Genomic DNA, 21,955 nt, shown 5'->3' with positions numbered 1-21,955 from the left:
TGTCTTCAACATCTTCTGACATACAGCATTATAAGCCCATCGCTGAGAGAAATCTCCCAACCTCCTCGTGAAAATGGTGTTTTGATAGGGCTGTGGTCTGGCCTAAGGCAGTGCATGGCACAATCAGTTGGGATAAATGAACTCTGCATGCACCAACATCTCCCTTTCACTTGTGCCTTTTGGGTTAAGAGAGTCAAGAGTATAGTGATCAGTCTTGACCTCTGTGCTTTCTGCAGTGCATAGGCACGCTCATTCACAACATGGGGCATATTATCAAGACCGGCGATAAAATTATCGCCGCTTTAGCGGCAGAAAACTGCCGCTAAAACGGTGATAATGGGCTTGATAATATGCTCTATGGAATTCCAATTGAAGCCCATGTTAGATGTCCTTCACATCTAACATGGGCTTCAATTGGAATTCCATAGAGTATATTATCAAGCCCATTATCGCCATTTTAGCGGCAGTTTTCTCCAACTAAAGCGGCGATAATTTTATCGCCGGTCTTGATAATATGCCCCATGGTTAGTGGTCCGTAATAGTTTGTTCTGCCTATTGAAATGTGATCACATGTAATAGTTTTTCTTTGGGAAAGTTCCTTGAAATGGTCCCCGAAAGGCCAGTGCTTAATTTAAGCCAGTGGTCACTAACAGTTGGCTCTGCTTTAGGTGGCGCTAGCAGGAAAAATAGGCTGGTGCAAGCTGCTACCTGACGACAGCCTCAACACTCTGATTTTTGTACAAATGAACTACTGCTAAAGGACCATCCTAGGACATTTGCTTTCTACACTGAACCATTTGCAGTGCAGCAGAGCCAATAAATTTGCAGGTGATGTTGGCATGCATGTTTTCTGCTTGTTCATTAGAGAATTTATTTAAAAGCAATTTTTTGGTGGGAGCAATTGGCTAATGCTCTATTACTTACCGGTAATCTTCATTACTCCAGGTCCCGTTGTCCTCGTCCCATTCATACGCCACTCTGTTAATGAATGGGACAAGGACATAAGGGACCTGGGGATAATGCTCCATTACTTACCGGTAATCTTCATTACCCCGGTTCCCGTTGTCCTCGTCCCATTCATTAACAAAGTGGTGTATGAATGGGACGAGGACATAAGGAACCTTGGGGTAATGTGTGCATATCATTCTCTAAGACGTCAGCTCTCTGCTGTTTTCCAATCAGACAAATATAGAGGACAAAGACCATGTACATTGCTCTAAGGGGAACCTTTTGAAGTGTGATATATGTACCTAAGTAGGACATAGAATTAGAATCTGCTTCATACTTCTTGGTCTTTTCTTTTAGAACCTTGTATTCTATTCTATCTGTGCAGTGCAATATGTCTGGCTCATACAAGTCCAGGCCAATAGAAAACTGGTATTTTTGGTATGTGAATTTGTGTGGATTTTTTCTCTCATTTTACTTGAAATTCCCACAGACACTATAGAAAGTGTGTATGATATATAGGGTCTCCACTGCTCAGTGATGAGAAAAATGTATAAGAAGAATGTGCTTGAGTAAGGAAGTCTTGTAATTAACCTAAATAGACTAACAACAAGGGAAAGGATGTGGCACACATTCAGTTGCAGAGTTCTGATGAGACATTTCTGCTACAAAATATGTCTTGCGCTAGATAACCGTAGGCATAAGGAAAATGGGAATGCACACATTCTACCTGGGGCACAATATTTGTGATCTATGAAATACTAAACGTGCAGTATATAAACAGGCATTGACAAAGCCGATATATATGGATTTGGGTGCCACAGCTTTGGCCTTGTTAATGCTTGTTTTGTTTTGTCAGGGTGTTTACAAAATGTCATTGTTCTGGGAGCTGCTGGGCCTTAGTCAATGTAAAAACAAAATTTGACTCAAAGGAAAAGTATTTTGTAGGTATCAAAATGTGCATATTGCCATAATAGGCCCTGCCACTGAAGAGAACTACTTTTTGTGCGGATGTGCTCCCTGTGAACAAGCAGAATGATGTCACTCACAGTGGTTAGCCAATGTTTGAACTGAGCTTACCCATTGCCGCAGGCAGTGTGCCACTTCACATACCTGGGTTGTACCCTTTCCCAAGCAGCGTCAATCGATGCTGAATTAAAGTGTGTGAACGCCAGCTCTGCCTTCTGCAGATTGAGCTTAAACGTTTGGGAACATCGAGGGATCAGCCTACCAATGAAGCTGAAGGTCAACCGAGCAGTGGTGCTTCCAACTCTGCATGACTGCTCAATCACTTCAACATGTCCTGTTTGCAGAAGATTCAAAAAATGAGATGGCAGGACAAAGTGCTGGATCCTGAAGTCCTCTCCAGAACCTGCCTGTTGTCAGTTCATACTCTGCTGATGAAAGACCAGACCAGAAGGTCTAGGCATGTTATCAGAATGTCAGATGAGCGTACACCCAAACAGCTCTTCAATGGGGAACTCACTCAGGGAAAACGTTTCAAATTGAGGACCAAAGAAGTGGTTCAAGGACACGCCTAAGGCATGTCTGAAGTCTCTGGAGATCAACACTGCCACCTGGGAAATCCTCGCACTGAGCCATTCAGCATGGCACAGCCTCATTCACAAAGGCTGCCAACCTCCGATGCAAGGCGTATTGATGAGGTTTAAAGGAAGTGTGAGCTGCTTGAATGTGAGCTGCCTGCAAATCATCGACAGTGTCATCACAGCTTCCCGATGTGTCACAGGACTTTCCACACCTGAATCAGACTACTCAGTCATCTTCGGACTCACAGAGACCGATCAATCTATCAATGGGATGTTGAGGTCTTCATCGACAAAGATGGATGCTATAGTGGGTGGAAGAAACGTGTTAGTATCACAATACCAGACAAATAGATAAAAAGGGCTGATTGAAAGTTCCTATAAGTAAGCATATTATACATATAATTGTTATTATAATCCTGAGTTCTTGGTTAACGACAGACCTAGTAATTCTCACACTTATATGACATGTATGAGGATCAAGAGTTAGAGATGTCCCATTATGAGGCATGCACTGGTTGCGTTGGTATATTATGTACTTGTCTCGTTTCTGGGGTATAGTGGAAGCATAACACACGTACCATATATGGAACAAGGATGGATTCCGCTTTTGCATTTATCTATTCATTTTAGCTCCCCCACCAAAGATGAGCACAGATATCTACTGGTATTGGCACCACGTGTCTGCGAAACTCGAATGCCCAAGCTCAACAAAAAGTGCAGGCTGCTAGCATATTTCAATGTCAGATTCAAGGTTTTCACACCATTATGCCAAGCCTTGAAACACAGTCTCGGTGCAGAATTGTGTCAATGCAGATAAATTGAATTTAGAAGGCAGTGTAGCCAACCCGCAAAGGCTACATGCAGTCTACTGCAGAAACAACGAGATTAGCCAATACAATTACAGGTATTTTAGTCGATTACAGTGGGGAAAATACTTTCAACCGCAGACCAAAGATGCAGTGCACAGTTCAGCCTTTCATCACAGGCAGTAACAAATACAAGATGGCATTCCTTGGAGAGAACTGCTAGAAACCCGTCAGGAGCATGCTGTGTTGAGTAGAGCTGACAGAGTATACAGGTGTGGCATCAGACATGAGGAAAGCTAAAGAGAAGGAAAGCGATGACAACCACTACATGGCACTTTATTAAATGATCCAGTAACCTGCTGTCCCGTGTTCCAATTGACACCATCTTGAGCATGCTGCAAATGGCGAGCACTTTTAATGATCCTCCTGACATCTCTAATCATAACTTTGGTTGATTTGTATTTTCTAATGTGTTATGTTTCATATTATTAAATTAAATGAAGCGTTTTGCATAAATGGATGAAACGTCCCCTTCGGTACATTCTCTGTGTGTAATTCTTTAAACTTTCAGCGTTGTGAGCAAGGATTCATCCAATGATAGGAGAATTCAAAAGTAGATTATCAGGTATAATTTTATTTGATTCGTTCTTGTGAATAGTAGTGTTAAACAGTCACACTAGAGAAGTGTGGCTCAATGGTTAGAGCGGCAGACCCTGATGCAGATGTCTGGCCCGGGCCAGGGTTCAATTCCCCGGACCCGATAATTCTCGCCTCGGTGCCTATTCTAATCATGGGTCTCACTCTGCAACTCTGGGCAATAGCTTGCTTAATCTCCACAACGGCCCCAAAAGCGCTAGGATGCCTGGCTTCACCTTGGGGGTGCCCAGGAGTGGGCACTTCACAGGGAAAGGCCAGGAAGGGTTCCACAGTGGTATGTGCACAGCGCCTGAGAGACCCTTTTGGGGGTGTGCGGACCGCTATATACATGCACTACATTTACATTTACATTTACTACAAAGTCAATATTGTTTTCCCATTAGTTCATGAAAACCCCCCCAATGCATTTCGGGACTCGCCCTTCATCAGGGGGTGGTTGAAGGGCGATTCCCGCTTCATTTCAGTTTATCAATCCACGCCCACCGATCTGAAGGCGATACCCATCGGCATCCAATAACTACCTACATTAACTACAGTTACAATTACCAGGAGTGTGACTGTCACAACATTAACCTACTATAATATTACCTGAACATTTCTGATGTGAACACTGATGTAGACGTTATGTTTGTGGTGATTTTTATATAAGGCCTCTGAATGCAAGATTGTACAATTCAGGGACATCAACTAGGGGTCGCGAGGGGTCGCAACAGTGACCCCTGGCTTGCTCCTTGCGACTCCTGGGAGTGCCCCTGAAACCTCTGGCTTCAGATAAGCAGTAACTATGAGCTGCCTAAGCACTATTTGGTTTATGAAAATAAAACGCCAGATGATCATGGCTTTTGGGCTGTGTGACCTAGTGCTGCCAAACCAGGTGCCAAGCTTAAGGGGATGTCATTCGCAAGACAGGCTTGGGCGAGAGAAGATCAACCTGCAGACATCTTTGTGTGGCCAACTCTTTCTAGGGGATAATAATAATGGTCTGATATCTGTAGTGGTTAATGTACTTGAAGGAGAGATCTGGAATTTGTATATTCACAGTTGCGACTTGTGATGAAGTAACAGAGGGTAAGGTTCAAATGTTCCAATATGTCTGATATATCACAGTGACCCATAAACTGCATCAAAGCACTACATGCAAACTGCCTGCAAGGCATAGGTTTACCTTAATCTTTAGTTATTAAACGGCAGCTACAAAAGGACTTTCTTGAGAAGTTGTAAAATTTTATAATCTTGACACCCCTAATTATTGCATTGTGTTATGTTTCACATCCTGAGTTTATAGGGCAGATCTATTAACATTTTGGTCCTGGTTTGCAGCACAAAAATGACACAAAGTTGTGTAGTTTTGGGGTTTACTTTCCAGCGCAAAATATGCATTGTGTTGGAAGGTAATGATGAAGTAACATAAAGTAGCAGTATGGCTACTTTGTGTCAAGGTGGTGTACCATGGGTGGTACATGGTAGTTCCCATGCTCCCACCCATGTATTTGGACACTTATCCCAATTTACTAACTTTTGTTTGGATTTGCACCAAAAAGGACACCTACACAAGACAGGCATAAAGTTGCAAAAAGATTTATTTTCTCCAAACCGTTCGACTTTTGCATGTGCGCTGCACCGTAAAGCACACACAAAGTGAAGTCAAAGCATAGACTTTTGCGCTGGAAAGGTCCCCTTTCAGTGTAAAACCTATGCTTGACTTCACAAAAAACACCATTGCACTATAGTGCAAGGGAATGTGCATTTGCACAAGGCAGCAAAAGGTACAGCAGCACTATAAGAAAGATCAACTGCACAATTTCTGAGAACATCAGGGGCCCCATTACAGATAGATTGCACATTTCCTGCTTGTGCCGTGGCGCACCGTTACACAAGTGCGCTGGGTACAAACAGGAAAAGTGCACCTTCCCATGTAGAATATGCTGCCTTCAGCCAGCAGCGAACTTGCGCTGCTCTAGAGAAATACAGAGCAGCTGTTTAAAAGCAGCTCCATGTTTCTCTGTGCATGCAGCAACCTGCATGCACTTTAAAGAGGAACTTAAGATCCCCTTGCAGGCTTTTTCAGTGAGTGGCTGCACCCGCCTACAAGGTGATGCCCCCTTCATCCCTCCAGAGGGCAGCATTTAGGAGGGGCGCCTCCTAAAGGCATTTTTCCCTCTGCGCCTACGTCCATAATACAGCACGGGCACAGAGACAAAGAGACTCCCTCGTTTGTGTGAGGCCACACCCCATGTAAATGAGGGAACACCCTCTTGAGATAGTGCTGGCACTACATGTGCACCAGCACTATCTGCATTACAGAAAGGACTGCGCAAGCAATTGCGGTCCCTTCTGTAATTCCAAAGTGCTTCAAGGGTGCACAAACCAGGCGCAAATGACTGCAGCACCCCCAGGCACTAACTTAATACAACCTATGATGTACTTATGATGAAATTGTGCTCTTCTACTTTTCTTGCAACATAGTGCTGTAACTATAGTTACTATGCTGCAAAAAAACTTGGTAAATATGTCTCTTCATTTCTCATGAACAAGCACTCTTAACACATAATGCCTATCAGTATGGATTACATGTGACTCCTACACCTTGTAGCCCTTTTTGCCTTAATTAACATTTCTGGTGCATTGATTTACATACTTGTATGACTCAGTGTTGGAAATGGCCCTTTTCAGGGTGCTTTCCGTTAACTTTTTGCTTTTGTCCATCCAGGTTGTTCGCTGATCTATGTGCTAGCATTGGAACTTTGAGCATTTTTGACACTGCCATTCAGTGCAAAAGCGCTGTGCTTGTCATATACATACATCTGATTAGTGTATACATGACTGGCTGATTTGAATTTGCTGAAAATCTGTTGTCTAGGGGTAAAACATATACCTAGGGCATGTAACTCAAATGCTCCACCGTGGGCCTGCAGCACTGGTTGTGCCACCCACGCGGGTGCGCCACATGCACTGGTAGTGAATGGCACCAGATGGTGTTTTCGGTACGGTGTGGCCTGCTGCTCACATTGATTAACATGGGGGACCAATGAAAAGGCTATTGAGCAGTATTTCCTATGTGCAGAAGAGTAGCAGTATAGTGTTTGATATTGATGATTTGGTAGTGGTAAATCCTGTCCGGTCGTGCAAGTGGATTCAGCATTACTTTTGGTGAATTGGCACTTTGTGAAAGTCAGCATTTCTGTGCTTGTGGCTTTGTGTGTCTCCTGTCAGCTTTTCTCCAATCTACATCTGGGTGCTGGGGGGACAGGAACATCTGTGTATTCCTAATAGAGGGCCATGAACTAATGGCTCAAGGAAAACTGCAGACCTCTGACTCTGAGGGGCCTTCCTGCGATGGATACAAGGGGATGGAATTGGCGACTGTATTCCATGTGGCAGGGTCTTGGCCCCACTAAAAATATTGACCAAACCTCCCAGGGTAGGATGGCAGACAGGACAACAATTAGAGAGGGACTGTGCATTTAACAGGTGGCATTTTGAACTGATCTCATCTTCAAATGTCATTGTGGGTATAACTACTGGGGCTCTGCTCTCAGGAGTTAGAGACACCTTTGGGATTGGAACCATACTATGCTCGTTCAATGCTAGGACATAAATACAAGCAACCACTGGGGAAGGGGGGACTGCAACTGGATTATCCACAGTCTTTGGTAGACTGGGGTGTGTTCTGCTTCAGGAAGGAGACTATCGCTTGGTGGATTTTGTGTGGATGTTGCTGACCTACAGCTAATTGCTAACTGTCGGGTCCCGGGCCCTAAGCACTCTCCAAGGGCCATCGGGTAAAAGGACAGTCGAGGCGTACGGCGTAATCACACTGTGCAGAGGTGTGTTTTCATAAAGATGTCAGCAACCCACCTGGGGTGCTGGAATGTGAGGAGTACGAGAAGTGCTGGGGAAGTTTGCCGAGTCTGAGGGATCCGTGCTTGCAACAGCAAACCTGTGCTAGCTCGCACTCCATAGCGTGTGGTGTCCGAGGGGTGTTGGGGGGTGTTTGCTGAGTTCAGAGGACCTGAGCTGGAAGCCTAGACTGTCTCTGACCTCCCGATTGGGAAGAAAACAGTGCCAGACATTGCTGCCTCCATCCAAGTTCACCAGCTCCCTCTTCCTGGACCCACGCCACAAGGTACTCGTTTGTTGAACATATCGTGACTGGACCTGAGGGATCTCGTTGTGCCTTCTGCACACACACAGCTGGCTGCCTGAAGCAACTGCAGCTCCCACTTCCGCCTAGGGGGGATCATTCCTCCAATTGGGAAGTGTGCCAGCTTCCGGTGTCACAGACTTTTGTCTACAGGAAGTATAGCGATCCCTCACTTATGAAGGTGCTGGAGGCCTAATCTGGAGGGACAAAACCAAATAACTGTTTCCTTTCGCTTGAGGTGTCCCGACAAACTAATCAAAGTGTCACCAGCAGGTGCAATGGGTATGGTTGGCTGGTGTAGTTTTAGTGGCTTAGGGGCTGGATCACCAGACGTAGTCAAAACCTGCGATTTCTTGACCATTACAACTGTATGGGGTATGCGATATTGGGAATGTCATGTTTTATGCTTATGTGCTAGAGGGAAGTGGAATAACTCTGAACAGCCTGCATATATGTTTGCCTTTTGATGCGGCAGGGATTGCTTGGATCAACAACTCTGAGAAGTACCACATGGGTTTATTTTGCTTGCGAGACTGAGGGGATAACGGGGCAAGTGAAAACTTATGACTAGTACATATATGTTCAATCCATTCTGATACTAATGGGAGAGTTTGACAATTGCATATAACTGTAAAGCATATATCCAATCTGTATGTCGTTTTGATTTCAATGTGTGTGTATTACAAAGATCAGTGTTTATATAAATGGTGTGTAGTTTCTTTGCAGTGTATCAGTACGTTGCAAGGGTGGTGTTGTGCCAGTCCTTTACACTTTGAACCAGAGGATAAGCCTGACTGCTCTGTGTCAAGCTACCCAAGGGTGATAATAATACAGTTGCCCACTGTCCAGAAGGTGCTATATTTGCTTTTCAGGATGATGTAGGTGAGTGCTATGAGAACATTTGAATAGCGTGCAGATAACTGCAATGACATGGCCTGTGAATGTGTCAGTGGCTGCAATTCCACAAGCTGTGTTGGTGCCAGTGCCAGTGGAACCCAGCTGCCACTCAAATCTATGACCACAACATATAAAGCACTGGATCTGTATTAGGCCAAGTGCTGCTTCACCCATCCTCGCCTAATAAGCAGTAATAAAACAAATTCAGGTTGACACACTGATGGCTTCCTTTATTTTAAAAGCACTAAATAGCAATTTGTGCCCCTATAAATATAATCTAATAGAGAATTTAAACAGGTGGATGCGAACAGTAGTAATTATCTTAAAGTCATAGTGGGAATTCCCGTTGGGCAGTAATAAACGTTATTTTGGGCCAGCTTCGGCATATATTGATTTTTAAATACATACTGGCACTCTTGTCAGACATTTGGACTTCTTTAGTCACAAAGTTTAGAGAACATTAAATAACCATTCTCTTGATGTTTTAACTAACCCTCTTTGCAGGAATTCTCCTCTCTCCTACCTGTTTTACTGTACATACATGCTAATTATCAATCAACAATAGGAGATGAACAAACGTCGTTGGGGAGTCACTTTTCCTACAGTGACTGATGCCTCATAATAGTGAATCTAAAATAGACTATTTACAAATGGAGGGCAGGGCAACTACACTTAGCCCTGTGCTTCATAGCTCTAAAGCTCCTGGTGGCATGAGGAGCCGTGCAGTGCAGACCTTCAGAAATTGCCTATAAATTCTCTGTTTTAAGCCTGACCCTGTCAGTAGCTTATTCTGGCAAAATTCCAAGAGCTTTGTTGGTGGAACATTATCTAGGCAGGCTGAATACCGGTGGGAGAAACCTGTGTAAAAGGTATGCAGTCACAACTGCAAATCCTCTACATCTCACTCAGAAAGCAATCTGGATTGTGGTGCTTGCTATGTAACTGGCATAGATATTTAGTGCATATACACTTATTTACAATCACTCTATTATAATTCGATGTTTGTGTGCTATCTCCTTGTCAAACATATCTAGTGTATGTCAAAACACACTATCAGAATTCTTTGAACATTTTGTATGTGTATGTTATTAAAATCAGGGATCAAACCAAGCATGATGTCACTAGAGTAAGCACACCGGTTTCCTGAGCACACACTTAGGGGTTTATTTATGGGATTTGGGCATTTTGCCCTGCTCTTTCCTAAAGTGAAAGAGCAGGAATGAACCATATTTAAGCAATATGGTGCATTCCTGCCCTCTCTACCTCTGCTGGCACCGTTTTGGTAGCCTAGCACCAATGTCTGCACCCTTGCACAATGGTGCAAGGGTGCCTCCGTTGCATACATGATTGCTTTTTGTAGTAATTAGGTCCACATCCAGAATGTAGTTTAAAGTAGATTTATTCAAGTTGGTTACAAGATGTAGGTTCAGTAGTATTCAGCCCCACCAGGAGCAGCCAGCCAGGCGCTCAGCCCTTCTCCAACTGTGAGTTCCCACTCCCAACATTCCATCTTGCATAATTCAGGCAGCATTCCACTGGCACATCATGAACCATAACAAACCAGGATACTACACTTTTGTGCAGGAGGGGGTGCCTTCCTGCACAAAAACAATCCTAAGAGGCGTTTTCCTCTTTCTATGTGTGGTGCCGAATGCAGCACACATGGAAAAAGGAAAAACGCGGAGAAATAAAAATCGTTCTTCTTGTTACGCCTCACCTCGGGAGGCGTAAGGATTTGGTGCTTCCCCAGGTTTACATCATATTGTAAATCTGGGGTAGCGTCAAATTCCATGGGTGTTGCGTTGGAAAACCCACCACAGTGGCCATGGAAAATTTCCTGAGCACCGATTAAGGTGACACAGTGATTTGTGCTGCAGCGCCTTGCTCATGATTTATGAGGCCAATCAAAGCCACACAGGGTGGCTTTGCGTGACTTCACAAATCAACATGAGAGCCCTGAGTCACACATGTACCACTTTATTTGGTGCAAAATGGATGCACGGCGATCATAAATAAGACCCTCAGTTGTTAGGGGCAGAATTCACAGGATATGACATGCTATGAGACCTTAAGACCCAATTAAACTGTGAGCAGACTTGTTGTCAGAGGTAGGAGGGCATGCACCCATAATTCTTTATGGCTGCAATTAGGTATGCAAAGCTATGATAACCAAGCCTGAGCAAATTGTGGTTGTGCTAGGCCATTTGAGGTTGTACGTGGGAATGCGATTGCTGTACTGCTGGCCAACAATTGCTTTGCACCTCTTTTATCATATTTACCTCCTTGGCATACCATGGCAGCACTCTATGGGTGGTAATTTAAACAGAGTTTTATCTGCTTTATCATCGTTTCCCTTTGTTTCATTTGTATTGCTTTTAGGATGTATGTTTTTGAAGTTAGGTGATGTCAATTCCAGTAATATCAACATTGTCAACGGTCATATGACATATCTTCACGTGATGTCATCAGGGCAAAGCTCATGTGAGGTCACTTCTTGTCAAGCCATGATAAGAGGAGTCAAAGAGTGTGATGTCACTATTGCAACCCCTGACATTTTGCAAAATTGAGGTCCATGTTGTACATCTTTCATTTGACAATGAGTAAGGCCAACATTAGAATTGCGGAAGTGTGCCAGGAAGAGTAGTACTGAAGGACAGAAGGTGATTTCACATACATGGTGCTGTAGAAAAAATCTCATGTCTATCTTATGAATTTTGAACCCCTACAACCAAGACTTTTCCTGTTTGCTTTGATAGTCTTTAGACTCAACTTTCAAAAAGATGTCACTTTAAGGACACACGACTATGTACAATGCCTTTTTGTGTCTTTTTTGCACTGCTCTCACCATGCTTTGTCACAAGACAATTATTCTGACACCTACAGGGATTTCTATCATATTCTCTAGAGGGATGCATAGTGAAATTATGTCAAGATGAAGTGAGAGAGGAATGGGAGGTGGAAAGAGAAGGGTGAGATGAAGAGAGCGAAGGTGAAGCAGAGAGAGAGAGAAAGCCATGGCAAGGAGAAAAGAGGATGAGGTGGAGAGAAAGGTGAGAGCAGAGAAAGTGGAGGGTGAGCTGGAGTAAGAAGAGGGGGAATAAGGAAGAAGCCAAGAGTGAAGGGGCAGGAGAGCAGACTGAAGAGGGGAGCATAAATATGAGCCAGAGTGAGAAAATAGGGCAGGTGAAGAGAGTGGAAGAGATAAAGCACAAAGGTACAAACCCCCAGAAATACAGAGTAAACCAAGTATGCACAATTTGAAAGAACTTTGAGTATGCTGCTCATCCCCACGTTCAAGACTATATTGCCTATCCAGAGCCAGCTTTTAGACACCTGGGAAATGCTCGGCTCATCTTCATGGCCTACCCAGCCTTCCTAATGGCTCTCCCTGATCCTTAATCCGGGTCTGATTGTTTATCTTATTTTTTTTTTTTCTTTATTGCCAATAGTACGCAGACTACCTTTTTACGGTGTGTTCAAATGAACCCTTAAATGTGCCATTGTATTCTGGCTCTGGTTAAATATATTTGTTAAAAAATACTACTTAAGGCAAAACTGCATATCATGAACCATACATGGAGAGATACAGAATGAAGTATGCTATTATTGCCATGAGTGAGGGACGATAGCTATAAACTAATTCTGCCTCTCTCGCTGTCAGAACAGAAAGCGTGAAAGGGGGAGAGGGAGAGAGAGAGAGCTTCAGTTATCAGGGTGAACCACGCTGGATTTCACTCCAAAGTTATAAAGAACCTTTTTCATCGAAACCCGTTCTGCAGCCATATATCATGTAGTGTTACTAAAACAAAACCACTCAGAGTAATCCTGAACTATTTGGAGATATAAAAGTGTAAACGAGGTTACTATAAAAGTGTGAATCAATTTTAAAGTGCATTCAGAGACGTACCCATTTGGATTTAAAGGTGGAACAAGTACATTTGGCGTGAAATTGCACAGCAGCAGACATAACAAAACACCCTGGGGCACATATACCAAGAAATGTCGGAGGGCAGAGATAAATGTAGCAGCGTTGCTCTCCGACATTATAAAAATGCTGGGATGCACCATATTTACTACAATACGGCACACCCCTGTGTTTTCCCTAGCGCTAGTGCTAAAATTAGCTGCCTAGTGCAAACCAGGCACCCTTGCACCTTAGTGAAATGGAGCCTGCGTTGCAGAGAATTTTTGTTTATGTGCTGGAAGGTGTTCATTCGTGAATCAATAATGGGGATTTGTTACTTCTATGTGCGCTGCAGAATGCAGCGCACATAGAAGTAGCAAATCGTCATTATTAAATGAATGTTTATGTGCAGAAAGAGACACCTCATGCACATAAACAATCATGAGTGGCGTTTTGCTCTTTCTATTTGTCAGGCAGCATGTATATCACCATTCTAATGCCTGCTCTTTCATGGTGTTAGTTTTTGGCGCTGCCTCAGATTTTCACATCCTTATGAATAATGGGCAGCGTCAAAAAGCAAAGGGTGTTGCGGTGGAACACCCACAGGAACACCCATTGCACATCCCTTTCACACAGATTTCTGCATGAAAGGGTACCATATTTACAATGTGGCGTTAAGCCACAAAAAGTGCCTTGACGCCACTTTGTAAATATGGTGCAGGGCATTGCACCACAGGAGCGTCATTAAAAGCGATACTCATGTGGCGCAATGCCCTTGTAAATCTGCCCCCCTGTGAGTTTAAAAAATCTTTAAATAAAGTGATACCACACTGAGCTTCTGCACCACTTCATGTATTTTCTCAAAGTTAAATCCTCTCAAGACTGCAAAAGATGTATTCAGGCATGAACGTTTGATAAGTGAAATAATAACAGCTTGTGATGTTTGAGTTACATTTTGTTAGGGTGAGGAATACATCGTGCGAACATTGCTTCTAGAATTTACAGATGCTTTCACGTCTAATCCTGCAATATCAGTAGCTTCCGCACTGTCGGTATGACTACCGCCAGCAAGAAGCAAGTTATTTATAATATTAGTAAGAAAATCTTACAGTAACCTAATCCTTGAGACCTGCACAGGCTTACACAAGTCCCTATTAATTTTCATTCACTGTGTGAGTGGCCGGCAGTCTAGGAAGATGGCCGTCCCTGCCTTACACACTGATGTTTCTCCTATAATTAACAGAATTACCCACTTGCACCACAATTCACCACACAAGAAGGTGATTAAGCAAGACTGACTGACTGACTGAATTATTTATTAAGCGCACTTTTGTCAAGGCGTCTTGGCGCTGTATGATTGTGGAGATTATCACAGCCAGTCTAGGATTTAGTGAATAGCCAGGTTTTTAAGGCCTTTCTGAACAGAGTCTTATTTGTTCCTAGTCGTAGCTCGGTAGGTATGGAATTCCATAATTTTGCCACTTGAAATGAGAAAGCCTTGCCACCCCATCGGGCCCTCTTGATCTTAGGTAGGCAGACCAAACCTAGACTGCCAGATCTTAATGTACGTGTCGGTACATAACGAGGAAAAAGAGATTTCATATCATCTGCACCTCCTCCATTTACAGGTTTATGTACTATGCATGGATCCTTGAACTGCACCCTTCAACGTACAGGGAGCCAGTGAAGAAGCCTTATGCCAGGGGATGTCGGATGGTGTTTCGGAAGATCTAGCAGTACTCTTACAGCAGCATTCTGCAACGACTGGAGTTTGGAGAGCTGTCTTTCTCCGATTCCAGCGTACAATGCGTTGCAATAATCAATACGAGATAAAACTAAGGCTCCTACTACTGTTTTCCTTAAGGAAAAAGGAATGAAAGGCAATTTAAAGCAAGCATATCTAGTAGCCACAATCTCATTCCTGGCCCCCTCAGAGCATCTGATTTCTGTGCCACCTTGTTTCTGCTATGTGTGGCATTCCCTATTGAGCTATGTCTTGGCAGTGCTGGCAGCTTGGTGACTTTACAGGATCTCTTTCTAGTCAGTACTGATGCCAGTTATAGGAAGTATCTCCTCCAGGTGCCCAACAGGAGTCTCTGAGTTTCCTTTAGAACTTTTCTTTTAGTCCACCCAGCCCTCTCAAGGATCTTATGCACTGCATCTCAATATTTCAGTAAGGGGAGGTCCCGTTAGTAACTGTGCAAGAACCGGATTAAATAGCCGCTACTGTAGGTGTACTTAATCCAGACTTTACTCTAGTCCACTATCACAATTTTTTGCTCACCTTATCTTTACACCTTCCTGAGCTGCCTGTATTGCTTCGCATCTATGCGACCAGGTGACTATATTTGGTGCCGAACTACAAAGATCTTGTCCAAGCTATCAGCCAAGGCTAAAGCAGAATCCAAAGCGGCCAATGAATGCCCAAGTCCAACTGCAAAAAGATCTTGTTGGAGGAGACGAGAAGTAATTATGCATTTTTATCTCAGTTGTGCAATACTCACATTCTTGGATGTCCGCCAGCTTGTGACAAGACCCATAATGAAAGATTTAGAAGAGGAATTAATTTGCACTGAAAACTACCATTTGACAAAAAAATAAATAACCTCTGTGAATCTCCAGTGAATGGGCACTGCCTGCACATTCAGTTTTATAGCAATGCAATACACTTTCTGTGACCTGATAGGAACACCACAGACAGACTTAAGTTGGCAGCACCCAACTGTGAGCTGGGTAGTGGCAAATTCTTGCTGGTAATAGCAATGTTACATAGTCATAGAAATTGGACCCAAAATGGAGCTTGCAAGATAATCATTAATTCATTCCTTAAGTTCCATAACATGTGTAGATATATATGACTTTTGTCTGTCACCCATGAGACCATATCATGAAGAGGTGCATTGACTCAGTGCAGACCCAATCGCATGTCAGCAGAAGCTGGAAACAGTAGGAAGCAATCCCTGCTCACTGTTTCGGATTTGTGCTGTCTGCATTTCAAGCACTAAGGGGCATATTATCAAGGACGGCATTAAAAATTATCGCCGGTTTAGCGGTAGAAAACTGCCCCTAAAGCGGCGATAATGGGCTTGATAATATGTCCTTGAGAATTCCAATAGAAGCCCAGGTTCTGGTGTGAACCTGGGCTTCTATTGGAATTCTCCAGGGCATATTACCAAGCCCATTATCGCTGCCTTAGCGGCAATTTTCTACCGCTAAACCGGCGATAATTTTAACGCCTTCCTTGATAATATGCCCCCAACTTGGAGAATTTCTTAGTTATATGTGTGAACTTCTTACATCTCAGGCCAACGTTATTAACACTTGGTGCTGAGTTCATGTCTCAAAACGGTCACTTTCCAATACAAACCCTATGCTTGACATCGCATACAGATCCTTGCGCTATAGTACGTTGACAGAAAGCAGACTAAAGGGAACCAGTGATGGAAGAGAGAAAAACAGCCCCATATCTCAGTGCATGAGCAGTGGAGAGTGTAGATGACCGCAATACTGTCAGGACAGTAGCGGCTCGTGGAGGGAGTTCGGTGGGGCGGTGAGGCGGGGCGGGGGAGGGGCAGGGTGGGGAAATGTAATACCGGAATATGGATGAACGGAGGTAAGTACACATTTAAATTGATAAAACGAATTCCTTTGCGTGCGCTGCATCGCATTCTGCCCACCGAACTCCCTCCACGAGCCGCTACTGCGTCAGGAGACATTCATGTAGCTTTCTGGCATTGCAAATCCATCTGCAGCAGTCCCAGAATATCCCTCTGTGCATAACAAATGCACAGAGATATTAACATGCTTAGTAGGGGTCTGCACCTGTGAACATCTATGGAGCTTACAGCCACTAAATGTGTTTATTGCTAAATAAATACCCAGAGTGCATTTTGCAAATGTACACGTTGTGTAGTTGAGTAAGCAGATGCGAAAAATACAATTGCAGAAAATAGTGAAAAACATTTGTTAATCTGGCCCCCAAGGATACACAATTATACAAAAGCAGAGAAAAACTTGAAATAAAGGGATTTTACACACAATCCCCGTGGTCCATATTGTTATTCATTTTATTTGCGCTAACAAAGGGGTTTCTGCTACTGTCAAAGTTTCTTCTAGTATTATGCGATTCTGAATTCTGCTCTATATAAAATGCAGTTTCGAGTTGCTTCCCAATGCAATTACCAAGGAAGGGACCTCAACCCGCCAGACGGATCAGCAGTCCCCCCCCCCCCCCCCCCCCCCCACTCAGCGCCTTGAGACTTTCACAGGTGAGTAGTTGCGCTTTACAAACCGCTGACTTATTGATTGATTGATTGATTGAAGGAACTCAAGTAACACGATCTAATGAAAAACAATAGCTTTAAAAACCTTCAACAATGGATACTACATATTTCTACACAAAAAAAGCAAATAACACATTTGACAAATCTTGGCATGTGGGGCTGGAGAAGCATCACTCGGGTTCTGATTTCTGTGCAAACTACATTGTAAAAAGTTTTTAAAAAAGGCAGAAATAGTATTATCATAAAACTGCTGCGATAGCAAGGATTTCAATGTGCTTCTTTAAAACACCAGTTTCCGCATATGGATTGAAACATAATTAACTGTGTGTTGATTCATATGCTGAAATAATACACTGAAACCATAGGCACATTGGGGAGAAGGTGTAGCCTAGTGGCAAAGTTGTTGACCGTGGACACTCTGAACCTCGGTTTTAATCAGCATGAACATTTGATCAAACATTATGTGATCACTTCTTCCCTCTGCTTAGGAAACTGGAATTACTTGTAATCTAAAAGCAAGATGGGTCAAAAAAGGTGAATGAATTATTTCTAGGTAACCTACTATCTCTGGATATTCTCTTTTACCATCTATCTACAAAATTATTTCTAGGTGACCACGCTGTTGCCTCTGGTTTAATGAATCTCCTTCCTACAATTTGAGGTGTCTCTTGTAAAAATGTTTCACTTTTAGGAATCAGTGAACACATTTGAGATTTTGAGAATTTCATCTGAAAAACGAGTCTCAATGTTATTTACGTCTGGTAGGAATTTTCTACACAAAACTGAATTTAATATCAAATGTATACACTACAAAATATATTCCGTATCTTTGACCTTTGCGTATATTTTCGTATTAAAAAATATTCTTTCCATGGCAATATTGATTATTCTACCTTGAGGACGATTTAGTATTTGATGTATTAATCCAGAAATTGGTTTGGGCACCGACTCGTGAAAACGATTATGTATTAATGGCGCATAATGTAAAGGCATCTGCGACAGATGGTGTCATGTGATTAAAAGCATTGATTTTCCAACATTTCCTTCAACAGATCCTGCAAATCACTTCCTGCTGGCGGATCAACAACTGAGAGCGGCACAACAGATCTTCCTTGCACATAAACATGCTGATAACTGGCTGCTGTTGGTGAACGACCGAGGCAAAGGGTGAGAGACCCTTTTTATTTGCATTGTTGTAGGTGACAACCCTGTTCTGTCCATTTGAAGGACGAAGGGGTGTGCTAAAGTGCAGCTGCACTTAACAGCGAGCATTTTCTTTCATGTGTTTATAAAAAAAGATCTTTGGCTAGTCTTTCATTTTGGTGACTACTTTTGGTTACCAGCATTTTTTCTAAGCTTCTAAATACTCTGTTGGGGGGGCAAATGTATTGGGGGGCTTGGAAAGCGTCTTGAAAGCATATCTCGCAAGTAAAATGTCCTACTGTTCTTGGCATCTTTTGTGATTTCTTTCAATGGAACAGAGTTGACATTTTACAAAATATCCTACAGCAGTGGGGCTATTCTGCTCCACCGGCTCAGAGCATGGGTAATAGGAATAAGTGTAACATATCCCCAGAGCATGGCTGGCGCTAGTCAACCCAGCTGGTTAACCTACGTTGAAGAACATCTCAGTTTGCTCAGAACCCTGAATCTCTGTGAGCTTTATTGTGAATTGTAAGACTTTTGTGCCACTTGTTTCAGAAATACAATCCACAGTGAGACTTCACTAGTTGAAAGAATGCATGGCAGGAGTCCTTAGGAATATGTATTTGATTGCCATCAGCTGAGGTACAGTCGATTTACATAATATGTTCTTGCAGTGATCAAACTGTTAAGTCATTTGATATTTCTGCATTGAGATGCCTGCTCAGGGTCCTTGCCTTGACATTACGTGGTGCCACATTGCATTTTACTATGAGAGAGAAGCAGAGGATTTTAGAACAACATCCACTATTAGAATGTGCATCCGGATATGTATCACTATGACAATATTCATTTTCAACAGAAGTAGTTGTACAAAGTATTGGCAAGAAGAATTGCTGGCGTAGGTGGAAAAGAAACATAAACACTTCACAATGCACATTTTAGAATGAAATATTGTTTATATATACATTATGTCACACATATACTCACCGCGCAAAGATATTGTGCAGTAAAGAATCCCTCAGTCGTGACTCTGGAGGTTCTAGGACCAGGTTAGAGTCCATATCATTGCAGAGTCTATCAAGACATTATGGAACCATTTACCAAAACCATGTATAACCTACAAAAGGTGTTCATTTATGCCTGCAAATGGTTGTTGTTAGAAATGGGATTTCTGGTTGGCTAGGGCTTACGCCAAAGCCAGGCAGAAACCACCACTCCAAGGCAGGGCTGGGGAGTTACACGCCAAAGATAACCCCTGCTCACCCCCTTGGTAGCTTGGCACGAGCAGTCAGGCTTATCCCGGAGGCAATGTGTAAAGCGTTTGCGCGCGCACCCAGCAACAACACCCAAGGCCCACCCCAAAAGAAACTCCACACAAGGTATTATATAAAAATAGCCTTTGTATTATACCAAAACACATTAGATAAAAACACACACTTTACAATGTGCCAACAGGCACGGGCAGAATTTACCAGGGATATGTACAAGACAGGGCCACCTGGACCACTGTCAGGAATCAGCACTTTTAGAACTAGCACTTGGTAGGAATAACACTTTAGAACATAGCACTTGGTAGGAATAACACTTTAGAACATAGCACATACAGTCACTGTAGGACCAATTATGAAATGTAGAAATGGAGAACAAATAATGAATGTAGCGCACAACCAGTAACCACTGGTAACAGATAAGTACCACCTACGCAACCCTAACCACCTTAGGAAAATATTACGCAGGGAATCCTGAACACATCAGCATATCCTATACTAGGAAAAACCCTCTCCTACGCATAGGTACAGCTAGAAATAAACACAGCATAAAGGAAAGCACATTGCGCAAAAGTACACAGGTACACATAACCAGGTACCCTAGGTGAGGGCACAACGCAAGAAAACTGTCCCCAGGCCAACCTGGCCTTTCAGGGGCTCAAACGCCCTTTGTCCAGCAGAGTCAGGGCAAGACTGCGCAGGCTGCGCAAGCCAAAGCGTAAAGGCCACAACCTAAACGTTGCAGCTGCCCACTAAGTGCTGGGCAGCTGGGAAAATGCTTGGGCACCACTGTGCCTTTGGAGCCCTCTCTGGACTCTGGAATGCACTTGTGCCCCACAACGTTGGAGTGCTGCTCAGGGACTCGAGAGGATAATGCCCCCCAGACGTTGGAGCCTCGGGGCTTTAAAACAATTCTGCCCCCGCATCGTTGGAGCGCACCAGCGCTCTAATACAAACAATTCAGGGCCGCTCAGTAAGGGAGAAGAGAAGCCCCTACTCACCGACAGCACTCGTTGGCTTCGTGGGCACTTCTCTCACGGCGGGGCTGGGAGCAGTCACGGTGCCTCTTCTCTTTCTTCTATCCTCTGGGAAGCGCGGGGTAGGCTCCCGTCCGCTTCCTCCAATGACGCCCTTACTTCACCCGGGCCCCCTCCTGGGACCCGGGTCTCGAATGCGGAGCCTACCGGCTCCCCACCCACAGGTCTGCACGTCCCAGTGCGGGGTGGGCTCCCGCCTGGGTCGGGGGATGCGGCGCTGCTCTTCCGGCTACAGGAGCGCGGGGTAGGCTCCCGTCCGCTTCCTGTTCAAGTCCCGCCCACGTCCCAACTTGAACTGCCTGACTTCCTGGTTTCGCAGGGGCCGCGGCGGTGACTTTCTTCACGGCGGCAATGAGGGGTGGGCTCCCTCAATCAAAACGAGGCAATAAGCGGGGTGGGCACCCGCGACAGCACCAGTATGCGGGGTGGGCTCCCGCCATAGAAATAATTAAATAAGCGGGGTAGGCACCCGCGAGCGAGCACCACAATGCGGGGTGGGCACCCGCCACAAAAAACGGGCAAACAGCGGGGGAATCCCTACGTCGGGGTTCCCTCGTGAGGATCGCAGCCCAGCGCTGCTGGCCACAAATGAAGGCGCTCCTCAGCAAATAGGTGTAGCGCTTCCCAGGCGCTTGAAAGCAGGTAAAGGTGAAGTCTTCAGATGCAGGGGGGGCAAAGACTGGGCCCAGGGGTCAGCTCACAGGGCCCTCCAGCAGGGAGGCAGTCCCCAGTGGCGGTCTCTCCTGGCGCCCAGCAGCAGCAGGCCCCCCCCTCAAATTAGGATCAGCAAGAGAACCTTTTGTAAGGGGACACAGCCCCTTCTTATACACAGGTTTACCTTTGTCTCAAGGTGCAGGGGAGGGGCGAACCAGACGCAACTGGTTCTTGAGCACTTTGTTTTGCTCAGCCCCTCTCCCTATTCACAGAGCAGGCCAGGGTCATCAGTCGCACCACAGGGGGCGGAGCCAGCATTGTGTGGGGAAAGCCCAGCCCTATTCAGGTCCTAGGTGTACTCCTCCCACCCATCTGGCTGCTGATCTCCCCATTCACCATTGGGTGACTCCTCCTGACTCTGGGGATTCCCTAGCCCATCACATGACCTCAGCCAGCCAATCACGCGACAGGCAGTCACTGCACACAGAAGTGCCCACTTCTAGAAGTGGCACTTCCACACTAGATGCATGCATGCCACACACATCATCGCGCAGCATTTCATCACACGAGTCCGTACATACCAAACTCGCACCTGCACTCCCCACGCATCAGGAACTACTAGGGACACATACATTCCCCCATGCATTCCTATGGGAGGGCAGGCCAA

General features: G+C 44.4%; 1 protein-coding gene across 1 annotated transcript in view; it reads left to right on the top strand.

Annotated features, from left to right (window-relative positions):
* The window catches only part of CDH18 (cadherin 18), a 2,052,455-nt gene that overhangs the window by 202,840 nt on the left and 1,827,660 nt on the right, over positions 1-21,955 (top strand). The window contains exon 2 of the mRNA XM_085606897.1: positions 18,236-18,350. The gene's annotated coding sequence lies outside the window, so the exon portion shown is untranslated. The remainder of the gene's footprint in view (positions 1-18,235; positions 18,351-21,955) is intronic.

Source organism: Triturus cristatus, chromosome 5_2 (assembly GCF_964204655.1).
Source record: "Triturus cristatus chromosome 5_2, aTriCri1.1, whole genome shotgun sequence".
Classification (NCBI taxonomy): domain Eukaryota; kingdom Metazoa; phylum Chordata; class Amphibia; order Caudata; family Salamandridae; genus Triturus; species Triturus cristatus.
Note: the sequence above shows the minus strand (reverse complement) of the source record. Positions and strands in the feature narration are given on the sequence as shown.